Below are 16,368 nucleotides of genomic sequence, written 5' to 3' on the forward strand. Positions count from 1 at the left end.
ACGTTTGGCTTCCCAATCATGTGCAAACTGATTTGTTGCGCTCTGTTTTCTGCTTTATTCTCATACCAACCAAATTGGGGATCATGTAGAGGGTGACCAATCTGCCCTTTTGGCCACTCACCCTCCCAATTTATTTATTTATTTGCATGTGCTTGTTTATGAAAGTCTGTCTGTGGCCTTATAATACGAAGTAAGTGAGTAAGTAGACCCCCCACATATATGTAGATTTATTTCTCACCAATATCATTTGAAATATTCAGTCAACCGCCCCCCAATTCTTCTGTTTTGCCAGGAAAAATATATTCAATGTTTATTTTGTTTTTTTTTGTTTTTTGGGGGTTGTTTAAAAAAAGTAAAAAAAAAATCCCCAGATGCATTTTAATGGATTGGATTTTTGCTGTCACGGTAAAACTACTTTTAAGAACTCATTAAAGTTCTAAGTTTTGAGTAAGTGTGTGGTTGAGAGAGGGGAGGGGTTGGCAGCATGAGTTGTACGATGGGTTCAGAAGCACCTAAAAGCAAATTCAATTTGACTATGATTTCTCCATACATTGTTTTTTTAGCCTCTACCTTTCCATTTTCATAAAAAGAGCTCTCGATTTGTTTACATAATTGTTGAAAAGGGAATTACACAATAACATTTTCTGCACATATTTATGTTGTTTCTACAATCACAATAGCCTAATAAGAAGAAAAAAAGTTCCTTTCCTTTCTCTCTGTCTGTCCCTTCTTCAAATGTGAACTTTCCGGTGTCCCACACAAAATAAAACAAAACGCCAAATAAAGACCTCAAAAGGAATATTTTTGACTCACCTGTCACACAGTAAATCTAGAATAGGTAGAATAAGGCAAAAAATAAAGTCACTCATACTGCATGACCAAAAAAAAAAAAGTCAATAAATACATTTGTAAATTAGAGGTCATGTACTTGATAGGGTTTTAAATTACCACATTGCTAAACCAACACATAAAATGTGGACATTTCCTCTCTTAGGTTACAATGGAGATATTTCTGAAGGAAACAGCGTTGCTGCGTAAAGACAGATTGTTCATACTTGTCCAAACACGGCATAAATCACGCAGGCAAATGTTGTTTTTCTTTTCTCGGTGCCTTAACATAAAAGCTATAAAAGCATATAAACAGAAACTGTTACCTTTTTCTGTCTGCCGTGCGCAAACAAAAGACGTCTGACGGGTGACCTACCAGCTTTGGAATTTTCCACCTCTTTTTTATGAAGAGAATTGTATTTGTCGATGAGAGGGCAGGTCACGTGACCACACGAGCCCGTGGCGATATGGCACGTGAAGTCGTGCATACATTCACAAATTGGCCTTTTGGATGCTTTTTAAGATGCAGCCAGGTGCTCTCAGCGGGTTTGACCGCCACCGCTGACAAACAACACACAACCTGCTCCCCCTTTGACGCTGATGGCTTATGTCACTCATGCGCCTCTACTGTCCTCTGCTTCTGGACAGCAAAGCAGCCGGGCAGGCCAGGACACCTGATGGCTGCCAGGTTGAATGTTTGCTGCCAAGAACCAGCAGAGACACATCTTAACAGCAATGGCGATGACAAGTTAGCACAGACTCCAAAGTTGGAGCACAGTGGTCACTGTTTGAGTTACTACTGTATCGGAATTTTTAAGTGCCCATTTCCCATTGGTTTTTACAGTACACTAGCTGGTTCTCCCCATACTTACTAACATTCACTTGACAAGCTTTTCAGACACACAGCAACTCGTCTTTTTTTTTTTTTTTTTGTAATACTAAAATTATCGCCATACTGATTCTAATTCGTATTAGCCCATATATGTTTGCATTAGGATAGCAGACTTCCATCCAACCATAATGTTTGCTTGGAATCCATTCATTCATTCATTCATTCATTCATTCAATCACATTAATTGGATTGTGTGTTCTATACAAAGTACCGGTAAGTCAACACATTTAAAAAACATAATTATAATATGCTCTATACAACCCCACTGGTCTAAATATGGTATTCTGGTTAATATTGCAACAAAATCTAGCCGTTTGTATCCATCTCAGGGGTGGCTATTTTGTCACTTGCTGTCGACTGGCGATGACATCAATGTTGCTCAGGTCTCAGGTAACAACCAATCATAGCTCAGCTTCAGAAAACAGGAATGTCAAGTTTAGACTAGTGAGGTTACATATAACATATTATTGTCAAGAAATGTTTAAGGTTGATTTTCATGATAAGGAAAAATGCTATATTTGGATATATAGGTCTTTCTTTAAAATGGTGTCTTTTGTTTATGTATCAAAAGTACTAGTGGTACTAGGGTAACTACTCAAGTGTGGTACTTGTATTGTATTAACTGTACAATTCATTAATGTTTTACTTCATTTTTTATTTTATTTTTATTTTTCTTGGTTCCCAGTGTTTATTTAAAAAAAAAAAAAAAAAAAAAAAAAAAAAAAAGTCTATCAGCGTTCACATAGACGTATCCCCATATGTCCTTCCATTTTCAGCAATGGCAACACATCTCAAAACTTTTGTCCAGAGCGATTTTGTTATCTGTGCTGCTCAATGACATTTTTGGCAACAAAGAAGCAACACTCCAGCACAAAGTGCAGCGTGACATGCCACCCTACTCTGTACACAGCCCATCAAAGTCTTCATATACAAAAAAATAAAATAAAATAAAATGGTGGTATTATAAATAGACTCACAAATACTCACACACAGCCAAATTGGCTGCATTTGGACGGGTGCAGCGGAGTCATTGAGTAGTTTACAAAAGCTCAGTGAGGCAGACATGAGGTCACTGTGCATTAGGAGGTAAAAAGCATCCGAGCGGGACAGAATACTTATTAACCCGCACAGGGGAGTGTTGCTATTGTGTCTCCATCAACTGCCAATGGAGGGGGAAGGCCTTTATTTAAGTTTAAAATTAAACAAAAAGCATGACGATGGAGAATGCAGTGAAATGGCAGAACAACATTGTGGGCGCGATCACGTTTACTTTTGAGAAGATGTAGGCTACTGAGGATTTTGAGAAAGAAAATCACTTTTGCGGGGAACCATGATGTTTTGATATTTGTACGGACTCTTTTGAGAAATGTACTTTCTGTTTTGCAAATTTCAATTCTGATCTAACAAATGTACCAAAGCCAGTAAGCAAAACTTAAAGTGATTTAGTGCTGCTGTTTTTGTTAGCAACTGAGTTGAACTGGGCTCAGCAGTACATGTAGAAGGTAAAATATGTAATCCAACAAGCGTGTGAACGCACACATGCTCATTCAAGCTGGCTTGCTGAGTCAGAAAGTGAGACTGCTGGTGTATGAAATGAGGGGAGTACCTTTCATTTCCTCCCCAGCGTGGTTCTCTTGGAGTGCAACACACACACACACACACACACACACACAGGCACACACGTATCTGGGCCGCTTCGCCGCTTCACGCCTGTGAGTCAGAGATGAGAGAGAACACAGGAGGACAGTCAAACACATGTATCGTCACACATATAGAAAGAGTGTAGTCACTGGAGCCGGAAGTCATTAAAATGGTTCCACTTGCTGGTTACTGTCAACGAGTGGGTAAACATTAGCTACAAGTAGATGTGGATGTGGCCATTAGAACAGTTTTATCGGAACCGTAAATTTATTATTTTTGTTCCACTGTTTTGGCATTTTAATGGTAGATAGATAGAGAGATAGCTAGCTAGATAGCTAGCTAGCTAGATAGATAGATAGAGAGATAGCTAGCTAGAAAGCTAGATAGCTAGCTAGCTAGATAGATAGATTATTTGATCATTCATAACATTAGGAATTGCATATCTTATTGGATTATTACAAGTACAAATTACAATTACAAATCTTTTGACACACAACCCCATAGGTACCAGTATGCAATGTGTACAAAAGTATAGAATGTGACTATTTTCCCCCTTGTGCCTATACAGTATAGAAGGGTATTTCCGATTCCCGCAGTTCCTCTAAACACCACAAGGGAATGACTTATATGCTCATAGTTGTGTTGGACAAGTATGTAGGTAAACAGGCAAACAGAATAATCGTCATGTTTGGCACACAAAGCGCTGCCATGCTTTACACTTGCTGCCCAACGCTGGCACGCTGCGGGCCGTTGTGCTAGGTCGGAATGGTTAGCGGAAGGATGATGCCGAGATAGGACGGATGGACAGACGGACGGACAAGCGAACACAGCCTTCGGTGTTGTCTGTTGCCGTCACTCGCCTTCAACTTCCCCACCTGGTCACTTTTCTGTCACCTCCATCGCCATCACCTTGTCGACCGCCGTCCGTGCCATCCTGTCACCTATCCCCTTAGCCAGCCAGACTGTCAGCCGTACTGTCATGCGACCCCCTCAGAACGCACCCTGCCTTGACCTTTGCCCCTCCAGAGGCCCAGGAGGGAGGGTTGCGGTGTCCAGACATGCCTATCAGCGAGATCACAAGGCCAGAGACATAAATACTATAAGGGGTCCTAGATTTATGATGCTGCGTAATATTGTGGTTAAAGAAACCCTCCCTGGGCTGTTACTGGCATGGGAGGAGGACATTACTACAAATGTTTTAAGCACAAACACACCCTCAAGCACACAAGCTGTGATATACATACATAGGCCTACATACAAACTATGAATATCATTAAGCTGGAAGAAGACTAATTCATTTTTGTCTTGTTTTAGGTCAGAATCCTCAATTTGCGCACACCAAAACACTTCCATCCAAGGGCTATTAAAATTAACTAAAACTAACAAAATGTTAATTAAAAAACTGAATAAACATTTTTGTTAATGACATAAAATAAAAATGAGAGTGCTTAAAAAAAAAGAAAAAAAAAAGCAAGCGCTAACTGAAACCACATTTTACGTTTAGAAAGCTAACTAAAACTAACTATATTTATAGCGAAAATTTCTAACAATACCATTATGCTAAAGTTAAACTACTGACATGAGATGCTAGCTTCTACTAGCTACTAGCCATGGTGCTACTTTGGTAGTGCTCATATGTCACAGAATTTCTAACATTAGCTCCTTACCATTACGCTAAAGTTAAAATACTGACATGATATGCTAACTTCTACTGCTATTTTGGTAGTGTTCATATGTCACACACACTTTGACAACCACATTGTAGCGTCAATAGTGTTTTACTAATTAACCATTCTGAACAGGCCAGTTTTGGGGAGGCGGTCCGGTCTCGTGCTAATGCTCAGCACTGCTCAGCCCAACGTCATCGACTGAGGGAAGTGCTATTGTGCGTACCATTGGCAACCAGGTTGGAGCTGTTGTGAGCCCCAAATGTGAATTTTACTGACCCAAGCCTCCATAAATCACTGGCAAGCTAGCTAGCTAGCTATTTCAGCTGAGTTTGGGTCCGGGGCAGGGGTACCCCCTGGACAATTATCTAATCCCACTTCTGTTTTCCGAACATGGGAGTAAGATACCTGGAGAAACCCCATGGAGAACATACAAATGCAACATAGGAACGATGACTCTATTAAAGTTTCTCTATTACTCGCCTCAAAGAAGCCTTGGGGGAGATCCTGTTCTATATTTTACATCGAAACGCGTTGGACACGTCCCCCACGCAACATTACCCATAATCCTCTGGACAAATACGCGCATGTGATACCATAACAACCCTGTACCGTCACTTCAGCGTGGGATGCATGCGTAGCAACAGAAGCATAATTACACATTGGCTGACTAAGTTCCGAAGGCCCACTAAGCAAGCCCTTCTTCCTCCCGCCCTCCTCCTCTTCTTCACAAGCTCCCACACTGATATTTAACAAAACATTAATCTTCTTGCCAGTGGCTCCAAAGAATGGGCGCTGATCGAGCTTGAGCGCAGAGGCCCGGCTAATAGTCATTCCATTGTCGCGGCCTTTTATTTACGCCTTGGCTCGAGCCGGCAGATGAGGTAAGTCTCCTTTTTTTTTTCTTTTTTCATGTTATTATTCACAAGTGGTGATACATAAAGCCAGATTACACAAATGTCTCTCTGTTTCAGGCACCTCGCACCCCCACCCCTTTGCTTAATGTCCACCACCTTCCTCCCTGTCCCCTCCAGTGGCTTTCAATAGCACATTTTCCCCTCTCACCCTCCCCCTTTTTCTAAATCACCCTGTGCATTTGCATGTGAATCGCTTGTATATCTTCTTTTATATGATGCACCCACAACAGTGGCAAAAAAAAAGAAAAAAAAAAGAAGAGAGGACCCCCGTCCAACCCTGACCCCCACTTTCTTCCAACACAGACACATACATACATGGACACACTAAAAAAAAAAAAAAAACGAAAAAGAAAAAAAAAACAAGATGTTACTCAGCGACTCCCCTCCCTGCATTGGGAACAGAGCAGGTTTTATGATATGGAGACAAGTCCTTTGTGCTCTCCCCAGAGACGAGGCCTCTGTCTGCCCATGTTACTGGGGCGATAATCCTGCTGGAATTTCTCCTAAGCACTTTTTACTGACATTTTCAATTACCGCCATGCCAGCCTGCGCTAAATGCCATTTAAGAGGGGCCCCCACATCATCTGTATGCTGAATCATATTTGGGATTGCCGTTGGCCGACCCCCTACCCTTGGATGGTCTCATATGATTGCTGGGGTCCAGTAAATGAAACCTTTCCATGCTTAGAAAAAACAAAGTAATTCCCATCCCCTCTTGTGCCATTATCAAAAGTACAAGATAAAATAAAACATTATTTCCTGAAATGCACTTAGTGAATCTGAAGCTCTCAATTTGTTAATCAAGATTACGTTAGCCTTTATACCAGTAGCAGTAGAGTAGAAAAAAATTGCAAATGTTGAAACTTTGTTACAATAATTTTAGTCACACTTTATTTTCTTATTCATTATCTCTTTATCAAAACAGCATAAACAGAAAAACACTAATATGCTAAAAAAAAACACACAAAAAAAACAAAAAATTTTTTTTTTAGGGATGATGTAGTCAATGTGAGCAACAGTAACCCCAATACCACCAACCCCCTAGTTGCGATTAGGGGAAGCTATTAAAATATTTTCAAGATGATAATGATAATAATTTGTTCAATGAATTGATTTCTACAATGAGTTAGAGGGATTATCGCATGGAGTTGTCATATTTATTAAACAAATACGATGAAATCCACCAGACACGTCCATGGAGCGCCAAATCTTTCTGATCAAATCCACCAAAATAACGTTTCAGCACCTGCATCACAAGTTAGACCTGTTTTTTGCAAGTCAAAATCTAGTCTACTTTGTTAATTGCCAGATGGAACACGGTCCTAAACACGATAGATGAGACTTGCCCAGGAACGAAAATTAAGTTTTGCCCGTGTTTACGCTGAGGACAGTCTTACCAAATTGGGAGAAAATAAAAATTAGTATTATTATTATTTTAATCCCGTTTCATGTCTATATGGTTCAATGATGTCGTCCACAACTGCCAAAGACAGTTCAGGAAAGCAAGACTTCAACAGGCACGTCACAGCAAGAGAGATCAGCCAACAGAGACACTTTTTATAGCTCTAAACAGCACAAAATTTCTTTTGCTTTAACGCCTCAGGTCAGAGACGCACTTACACACAATTCAAACCTGCCTTGTAATTTACAACATCCACATGGCCTAAACAGATCATCCAGAGATCGAGACTCGCAAAACCAAACAGACAGGCTGACCCCGACGCAGTTGAGCTTGTTTTTGGCTCTCTACGAAAAAGCACCCGTTTACCCCTCGTCCTAATAACTCCATTTGCCCCCGCGTTCTCCCTTTCAGTGGAGCCACTTCAAAGCGTACCGGCAGATTTATAGCCTTCGAAGACTAGCGTTATAGATCATAAGACATCACTTTAATGGAGGCGTTTGGTTTAAAACAACACAACTGCTGCTATCTTCAACGACACAGTTGCGTAATGGTCTTGCAGAATTCAGAAGGCGCCAATTAAGCAGGTCAAACACGCACTGCAATTGGGCACGCTCTGAAAACATGTTTGATACCCCCCCACAACCACTCTTGCCGTCATTGATATTCCAAGAACAGCTGTTTACATGTTTTCTCCCTCTCTCTCGCTGCCGCCAAGCTGACATCATCCATTGGGGCGCCCCTTCCTTCCTGTCTCGCTTTCGGATGAGCTTTGTTATGACAGGTTTAATTGAGGGTTGTCAAGGCATAACATTTTTGTAAATATCACACGCGCCAACAGAGCGTCGACGAGAGGAAATGGCGCGTAACACACACATAACACACACACACGCGCATATACACAGCGCACGAGCGACAATGTGTACCATTGTGTGCGAACAGATCGCCGAGAGGTATTTTGATACTTCAGACTCCACATGAAAATACATAGATATGTTGATGTACCGTAAGAATGCGCCAATTTACAAATTTTTCAACTTATGAGTGACAGTAACCGATGCACTTTCAGCCATTTATTGATGGAGACAAGCAGACTAGCTAACGCTAATCTATGACAGCACTGTCTGCTTTTGTTTTGATAGTGCTTGTTAGAAATTTTCCTGCTGGTATGCTGGTTTCCTCCTACATTCCAAAAACATGATTCTCTAACCACATTAACAATTTCCTATCTGTATTTGTGATGAACTTAAAAGTGTTTTTCCACTCCAAAATAAGGCCATTTCTAACTAAGCTCAAACGTGTCTAGCCATTGCTACATTTTGCAAAAACATCTTTATTAGCGCTCGAGCAATTTCTTTGTTTAAGTGATGACGTGCTATGACTCAGCTGGTTAGCCTCTCCAAGCTCTCCATAGCCCATCCCCCAAAGATGAGTCACTCCTCCGAGTGTCGCTTACCGGAACCCGCTCAGCTTCAACACAATGGAGGCCTCACGCAAAAAAAAAAAAAAAAAAAAAAAACGGACATGCGTGTAAACCCGCAGCGAGGTGCTCGCTAATGACTCAGAGGGTTACTTTACCAAGACGGCACATGAATGGCTCGCAAAGGAGCTGAAGTGTGCACGCCAACCAGGTGCTCTTTGAAGCCTGTCACACGGATGACAATAACACAATAAGACGTTCATCTTCACGCCTGATGAATGCACACGCACGAGAGATGAGCTCAGCTTGTCGCTGCACACGCACGACAACATTCATTTAAATTAAATACTGGAAATTAAATCGCAATTGATAAAATAAATACACGTGGTTTTCTTTTGCAAAATGTTGTGCACCAGTTCAAACAAGAGTCTTTGATGACATCATACAAGAAATCAACAAATCCTGATAAACTCCAGTTCATCTTAACACATATATTGTACAAAATTTTATTAAAACACAAGATCAAGGCTACAAATACACATTCATTTGTCTAATCACTAAACGTTGAATATCCATGACACAGTAGAGAGTAAACACAGACATCCTTATTTACTGTAGGAAGTCACTTTATAACAATGGAGGCGATGGGATGAATTCATTCCAGAGGATTTTTAATGAGATTCCGGGATGGCGATATAACTCCGCACCTCCGTACCGGTAAGAGACGATGAAATATGAAAATTGACAATGCCGCCAGGCTGCCGTTTACGAGGGGACCCTTAAACTGGACGTCTGTGTCCTCCATAAGTCATCGGGTGCGGTGCTCATCACTGAGGAGGTGGGATTTACGAGGCTGGAGTCTGCATATGACCCAAATGCGCAGCCACCTCCATCATCATCATCATCATAATCATCATCTGCATCTCGCTGCCATCAAGATCACGCAGGAACTTCATAGACTCGCTCGCAGTGTGTTGGCTTGACTGGAGTGTAAACAAGGAGGCCAATGCCACGCTTGTGTATTTTGCTTGTGCCTTCAATATTTAGTGAATTACAACAAAACACTGCATTTTGGTATGACTGAATTTGAAGGGTTTGGAAAGTAAAGTGTTTTACAATATATATATTTTATATTTTGAATAATAATAACATAAACATGACATTTTGGTTTGATTGAATTGAAGAGCTGAGGATCAAAAGGTAAATTTTGCACAGAATTTGGTGCACAACCTGCGAAAAATAAAAATCTTTTCATTAGCATGAGTTATTCAGACAGGTAGGGTTTTAAGGTTAAGCTTTAGGAGTGTAATAAAAACTATTGGAAAATGACTGAATTCCTGATTGAAAAATCAATTTTGATTTAAAAGACGGGAATGCATCGAACCGAAGCAAATCGCTCTACTTAAAGATATAACGAGATATGTATTGAATCATATATTGTTGGGAGTACGCTCTCAAACTGAGCCGTACCGTATTGAATCGAATCAGACTATCATTGAATTGAATCAAATCAAATCGAAATGTTCCACTTAGGGTTCATACTTGTGTGATGTTCCCTCGCTATGTCGCAGGTCGTTTATTTATTGTGGATTTTCATTTGTGACCATTTGTAATCCAGTTTCTGATTAAGGTAATCCATTTTAAGATTAAAAAGAAAAGTGGGACAAGTGTTTACAGGGGTGGGAACCGTGGTGGTGGGTTCGTATTGGTGTAATAAAATAAAATATATTTATTTTTTAACCCCTTTCAGACCCGCTTTTTTTCTGATGGGCAATTTTTATTTAATCATTTATTTATTTATTTGCTGATTTTGACTTTTTTTTTTTTTTTTTTTTTTTTTTCACATAAGAAAAATATGGAAAATTTTGGGGGGGTTATCTTATGCTTTTATTTATTATAGTGGATAGTATGGCTTTAACGTGCGCTTATATTTTAACATGAACATCATGCAAATCAACTTGTCATGAACCAGAAGTGTTGACAAAGTTGACATCATCCAAATTATGTGTTTTATTGGTTAAGACATGCAAATATGTCATGTCCACTGCAATCATCTATGGGTCAGAACGGGATAAATAACAGAAAGTCAACCTCTACTTTGCAGAAATTCACCTAAGAGGGGGTCAGCAAAAAGTGAGTGAACACTTTACGTAACTACATATCACACCCCATGTAGCAAGTTATGTATTAAGTTGTGTACCCCATACTAACTGAGTGTTATAAGGCTTCCAAAACAGCTGGGCTAGAAGAATGTGGCTTTCAACCAAAGCACCACAGGTTTGATTCCCCGGATTCAAACTGTCCTTCGAATAGTTTGGTTGAGCATTACAAATGTGAGCAGCCAGCACCGCTCAGCGCGCTTGGCTTCGCTGTTTGTTTGCATATTTTTTTGCGCACAGAGAATGTGTGCCATTGACGCACACACGCGCACACACACGGGGAGTCAGTCAGGTGGTCAAGGGAAATGCTGAGGGCAGCGAGCCAAGCGAGGCCAGACAACAGCTATGACAACAGGGGAGGCTGAGGATGAACACTGTACTATGCCGCAGCGCTTGCTGCTGTTCAAGCTGCAGGTCATGTTGCCTTGGGGTTTGCAGCGAGGGCAACGCGACCTGGATGTGAAGCACAAGCACACATCCAAACCTTGGACTTCTCAAGCACAACTAGACAGGAAACAAAGAGCAGCAGGAGAGATTCAAGCTATGTGCCAGACAACCTGGAAGCGGGAATTTCAGATTTGGGATGTGGTGCAAAGGAATGACGACAAAACTTGATGATGCTGTCAAGTAAATAACAACTGTAAGCTGTTTTTGAGTTTGTCAAAATACAAGAATTTGCACCAAAAAAGGTGACCGGCTTTCTGTTTCATTTCAAACATAACACTTCTTGATTTTCATGTGTCTGTTTTCCAAAGACGACCTCAGGATGTGACACTGAGCATGTGCACTCAACTTCTTTAGTCAACCATGGTGAGGCGTGTTCTGAGTAAAACCTGTCCTGTTAAACTTCTGGATGCTCTTGGCCACTGTGCTGCAGCTCACTTTCAGGGTGTTGACTTTTTTTTTTTTTTTTTTTTTTTTTTTTTTTTATAGCTTAGGGCATCGTTATGTAGAGAAAAAGATTTTTTTTTTCAGACATTTCTTTGACATGAGGTGCCATGTTGAACTTCCAGTGATCAGCAAAAGAGTGAGAGCCGTAATACCTATTACCAAATTTAACACACCTGCTCCCTATTCACACCCATGACCTTGCAACACTAATGAGTCACATGACTTTGTAGAGGGAAACATCATTAACTGTGCTCAATTTGGGAATTTTCACTAAGGGGTGTACTCACTTTTGTTGCCAGGGGTTATTTTGAGGAAAATATATATTTACATTGATATAGAAACTTTACAGTGATTACTTTTCATTGTGTCAAAGTGTCGTTTCATCAGTGTTCTCCCAAGAAAAGATCTAATTAAATATATGCAGAAATGCAATGTAATGTGCTCACTTATCTGAGATATTGTACAAGCTCTGAAATTCACCAAACCAAAAATACAGTAGCTGCTTCAAACCAAGATGGCTGACTTTATGTTTGCTAGGCTGACTCCTTGACACATTTAGCTGTGCCCTTGACTAATAGACCAATATATTATTAAAATATTTGCGGACCAAATATTATGTTAATCATTGAAAGTGCATTAGCGTGGTGATGTGTTCTAAATTCTAGGAGGCGCTACTGAGTGACTTTCGAAGGCATACACACAGTGTTACTAGGGGGAGTCCATGTGACATTCAGGTAAACTTGGAAATTGCAATTTTGAAACCTGCAACAGAACTTTGAAGTTTTTACTGTATGTGCTTCTATATTACCAATACAAAAAAGCTATGAATTAATGTCACATTCACACATAGACAATAAAATGTTAGTTCCTGTGCTCAACAGTGTTGCTAACCAAAACAGCAGCACAAATTGAGGCATGTAAACACCGTCCTTTTAATTATTGTTTAACTCCACTTGTATTTTACCTGAATTGTGATACATGCCATTGTTTATTATTTTTAAAAAAATGCTGACGAATAAAGTCATCTCCCATCTGCAGTTGAGCAAAATGACATTATGCAATGGTGGCAAGCAGTAGCAAGCAGGCCTGGCTTATCTTGGCAACGTCTCGGCCTTGCTCAGCTTGAGCTCGTGTCCCCGCCGCTCGCGAGACTGACGTCCATACAAATCATAACAGAGGCGAGCGGCCGGGGTTCAGCAGGCCCCCGCCGAACACCCCGAGCTCCCCGCCCTGCGCCCGCATAGACAGACAGACAGACAGACTGGGACAAATTGGGACAATCGAACCCCCCCCAACCACCAACCTTCTATTACCACCCACTCTTGCTCTCCGTCGCAGCAGCCTCTGCTCAGGGGGCTAATTCCACCTTCAGATCACCATTTGTACTTATTATGCTGACATAATTAATCCCCTGTTGTGATCAGTGGGGGCATGAGTGGGGGCCTCTTCTCCTCATTGGACCACATGCCCCCCACTTCCCCCAACCGCCACCAAACCACCACCTCCCCTCTCTCTGAGACTTGTCTGGTGGCAGAGGTCTATCTCTTCATAATCTGCAGTGTAGCTGTCTGAGTTATTGTTTGAGACGGCGGCCCGCCAGCACTTTCATGGTGACATACTTAGCAAGTGGGACAAACGTAGAGAGACTTTTTTTGTGTGCCAAAATTGTACGTTACATTATGTATATTGAATTATTTTTCAATAATTCTTATTTTTTTAATATATATCAGATATTAATTGTGCATTATATTCTATATTTTAAGTTTGCCATTTTGTGCATGTCAAAGAATTAATAAATAATTAATTGTTTTAAATGAATTCATACATTTCACAGTTGACTGACCTTTTATATGACTTTTTGTGCAGACTGTTCTCCATGTTTAGAAGCATTCCCGTTTGTGTTTCACATAGATCTGTGAAACTTGGGACCTACAAAAAAAGTCATATCCTCAACCTAAGACGAAGTCCTCCATTTCGACTTTCTTTTGGAGTTGATCGCCATTTTCAGCCTTTTATAGAGGTCGTATTTGAACAAACTCCTCCTCGAGAATGCATCCAACCGTCTTCAAACTTTTGGTGTTTTGATGCACACTGTTGCTGTTGCGACATGACATTAGCAAACAAAAATGATGTTTTTTTTTTTTTTTTTTTTTTACTGTTTAAATCTGGCAGAAAAACTAATGAAACTTTGAACACACTTCAGTCCTGGGTCGAGCCTTGATATTTTCTAGGGTTATTGTGCAGTTTCTTCAAAATGGCTTAGTAGGGCCCGCTATGATTGCTTCAAGGGATACTTGACTCATTGAACAATTTTCAGCAGTGAAAAGGTAATATTTTGTACAGAATGTATTTTATAACTTCTTTATTTGTCATGTACAATTAAAAAAAATTACAAAAAATGTAATTTTTTCTACTTGCTAACGACTGATGATGACATCACCGGTGCTGAATAAGTAGGTAACGACCAATCATGGCTCAGTTTACTAATCAAACCCAGAAAAGAGGTGAGCCATGATTGGTCATTACCTACTTCCTCAACACAGGTGATGTCATCATCAGTCGACAGCAAGTAGAAAAATTACTTTTTAAAGGTACTAATTGTGCATGAAAAATAATGAAGTTACCACATTAATTATAGACAAAATATTAATATATTTTTACTGTTGAAAATGGCTCAATGAGTCAAGTATCACTTTAATAAACACCCCAAGTTGAAAGTTTCACCTAGTTCTCAAAACTTTTGGAGCCATATGCTAAACCTAACAGAAGTCCGCCATGTTGATTTAACTTAGCCATTTGGCACCATTTTGGCCCTATTATATTATATACAAGCTCATCCAAGAAAATGTATCTGATCGTCTTCAATTGGTATACGTGTCACCTGAACGTCTTGAGGATTAAAAGTTGTTCAAAGCGTTTTATTCCGTCGCACGCTGTTGCTGCACTGTTGGCAAAGGTAAATGATGCTTTTTGAGGGTCTGAACCTGGGAAAATACTTAAATACACATGAAACCACACACATAAGGCTCGCAAATACATTTATATTTTATAGGGTTATTATCATGTGTGCCAGTAGGCCAACGTGCAAGTACACCGATGTGGCCCTTTATAGCTCCTCACAGCTCCAGTTCTTTCTTGTTAGTCAATAACGTTTTAACTGCTCATCACCTGTAGCTATTTGGGTGAATAACAGTGTTTCACTTGTTGACCATTTTTATTTTCGAGTGCGGTCTCTATTGTGGGTTTGATATGAGTCAAGGTTAAGAGAAGCAGATATGAAAATGCAGAACAATGAGGGAGGATGGTGTTTAGATTGTTGGGGCGAGTGGGGGCGTCATGAAAAAAACACCAGCTGGATTAATAAATCCACATCTTAAAGTGTCGGCCGGATTACAAGCAGGGTCGTCTGTTGAGAAACATATGTTGGCAAGGCTGAGCAAACATTGTGGGAATAACACGCACACATGATCGGTGCCGGGTGGACGGACACAACGGTGCTTCCGAGAAATCAAAGAGGCTGATGCTTGGTTGAACTTTGATGCGTTGGTGTGTGTGTGTGCGTGTATGAGAGAGGTCAAAGCTCGGTGGAAAAACACAGTTTGTGCAAATATATAATTCAGGGAAATTGCCCGCATATTCAATATCATCATGCAAGCTCGGTCAATAAAGAGCAGGTTGCAACGGAAAGTCAAAAACAAAAAGGCAAATGTTTGTGAAATTGATCTCCTGTCAGATGAGGAACTTTAGACTTGTTTTGGCCTTGAGTCCTCTTCATAACTGTATTTAGGTCACTGAAAAATGAATTTTATTTTAGTTGCAGCAAGTGTAAATACTTTCCAGAAGTGACCATAGTTTTCTGCCATTTATACAAGTGGGCTGGAAAACTCAACAAAAACTTTGCTTTGTTTTCTTTGATGTTTTCTCATGCATATTCATCCATCCATTTTCTTGACCGCTTATTCCTCACAAGGGTCGCGGGGGGTGCTGGAGCCTATTTCAACTGGCTTTGGGCAATAGGCGGGGTACACCCTGGACTGGTTGCCAGTCAATCGCAGGGCACACAGAGACAAACAACCATCCGCACTCACACGCACACTTAGGGACAATTCGGAGCGACCTATTAACCTGCCATGCATGTTTTTGGAATGTGGGAGGAGACCGGAGTACCCGGAGAAGACCCACACGGACATGGGGAGAACATGCAAACTCCACCCCCCTGGACTCGAACCCGAGTCCTCAGAACTGGGAGGCGGACATACTAACCAGTCATACACCGTGCCGCCCTCATGTAAGATATTTTTTGATAATATTATATTCACATAAGCAGTATGCAGTATGCTAATTAATGCTAAGCTTCCCAGTATAATTTAGAGCTGGGCAATACCACGAGTGTCCTTATCGATACGATACAGCTGACTGATCAGTTTCGTGGACGCCATAGTTTGCAAAGGACTGCATATAACTTTAAAGCAACCTGAAGCATGGATGGTCCACCACTATTATGGACCACACACGTCGGTGACCTCCCTATTAAAAGACAGTGTACAATCAATG

At 40.6% G+C, this 16,368-nt stretch overlaps 1 long non-coding RNA gene across 1 annotated transcript in view; it reads right to left on the reverse strand.

Annotated features, from left to right (window-relative positions):
• The window catches only part of LOC144017120 (uncharacterized), a 189,088-nt gene that overhangs the window by 27,887 nt on the left and 144,833 nt on the right, over nt 1-16,368 (reverse strand). The window contains exon 4 of the long non-coding RNA XR_013283112.1: nt 3,327-3,430. This is a non-coding gene — a long non-coding RNA (uncharacterized LOC144017120). The remainder of the gene's footprint in view (nt 1-3,326; nt 3,431-16,368) is intronic.

This window comes from Festucalex cinctus, chromosome 4 (genome assembly GCF_051991245.1).
Source record: "Festucalex cinctus isolate MCC-2025b chromosome 4, RoL_Fcin_1.0, whole genome shotgun sequence".
Classification (NCBI taxonomy): domain Eukaryota; kingdom Metazoa; phylum Chordata; class Actinopteri; order Syngnathiformes; family Syngnathidae; genus Festucalex; species Festucalex cinctus.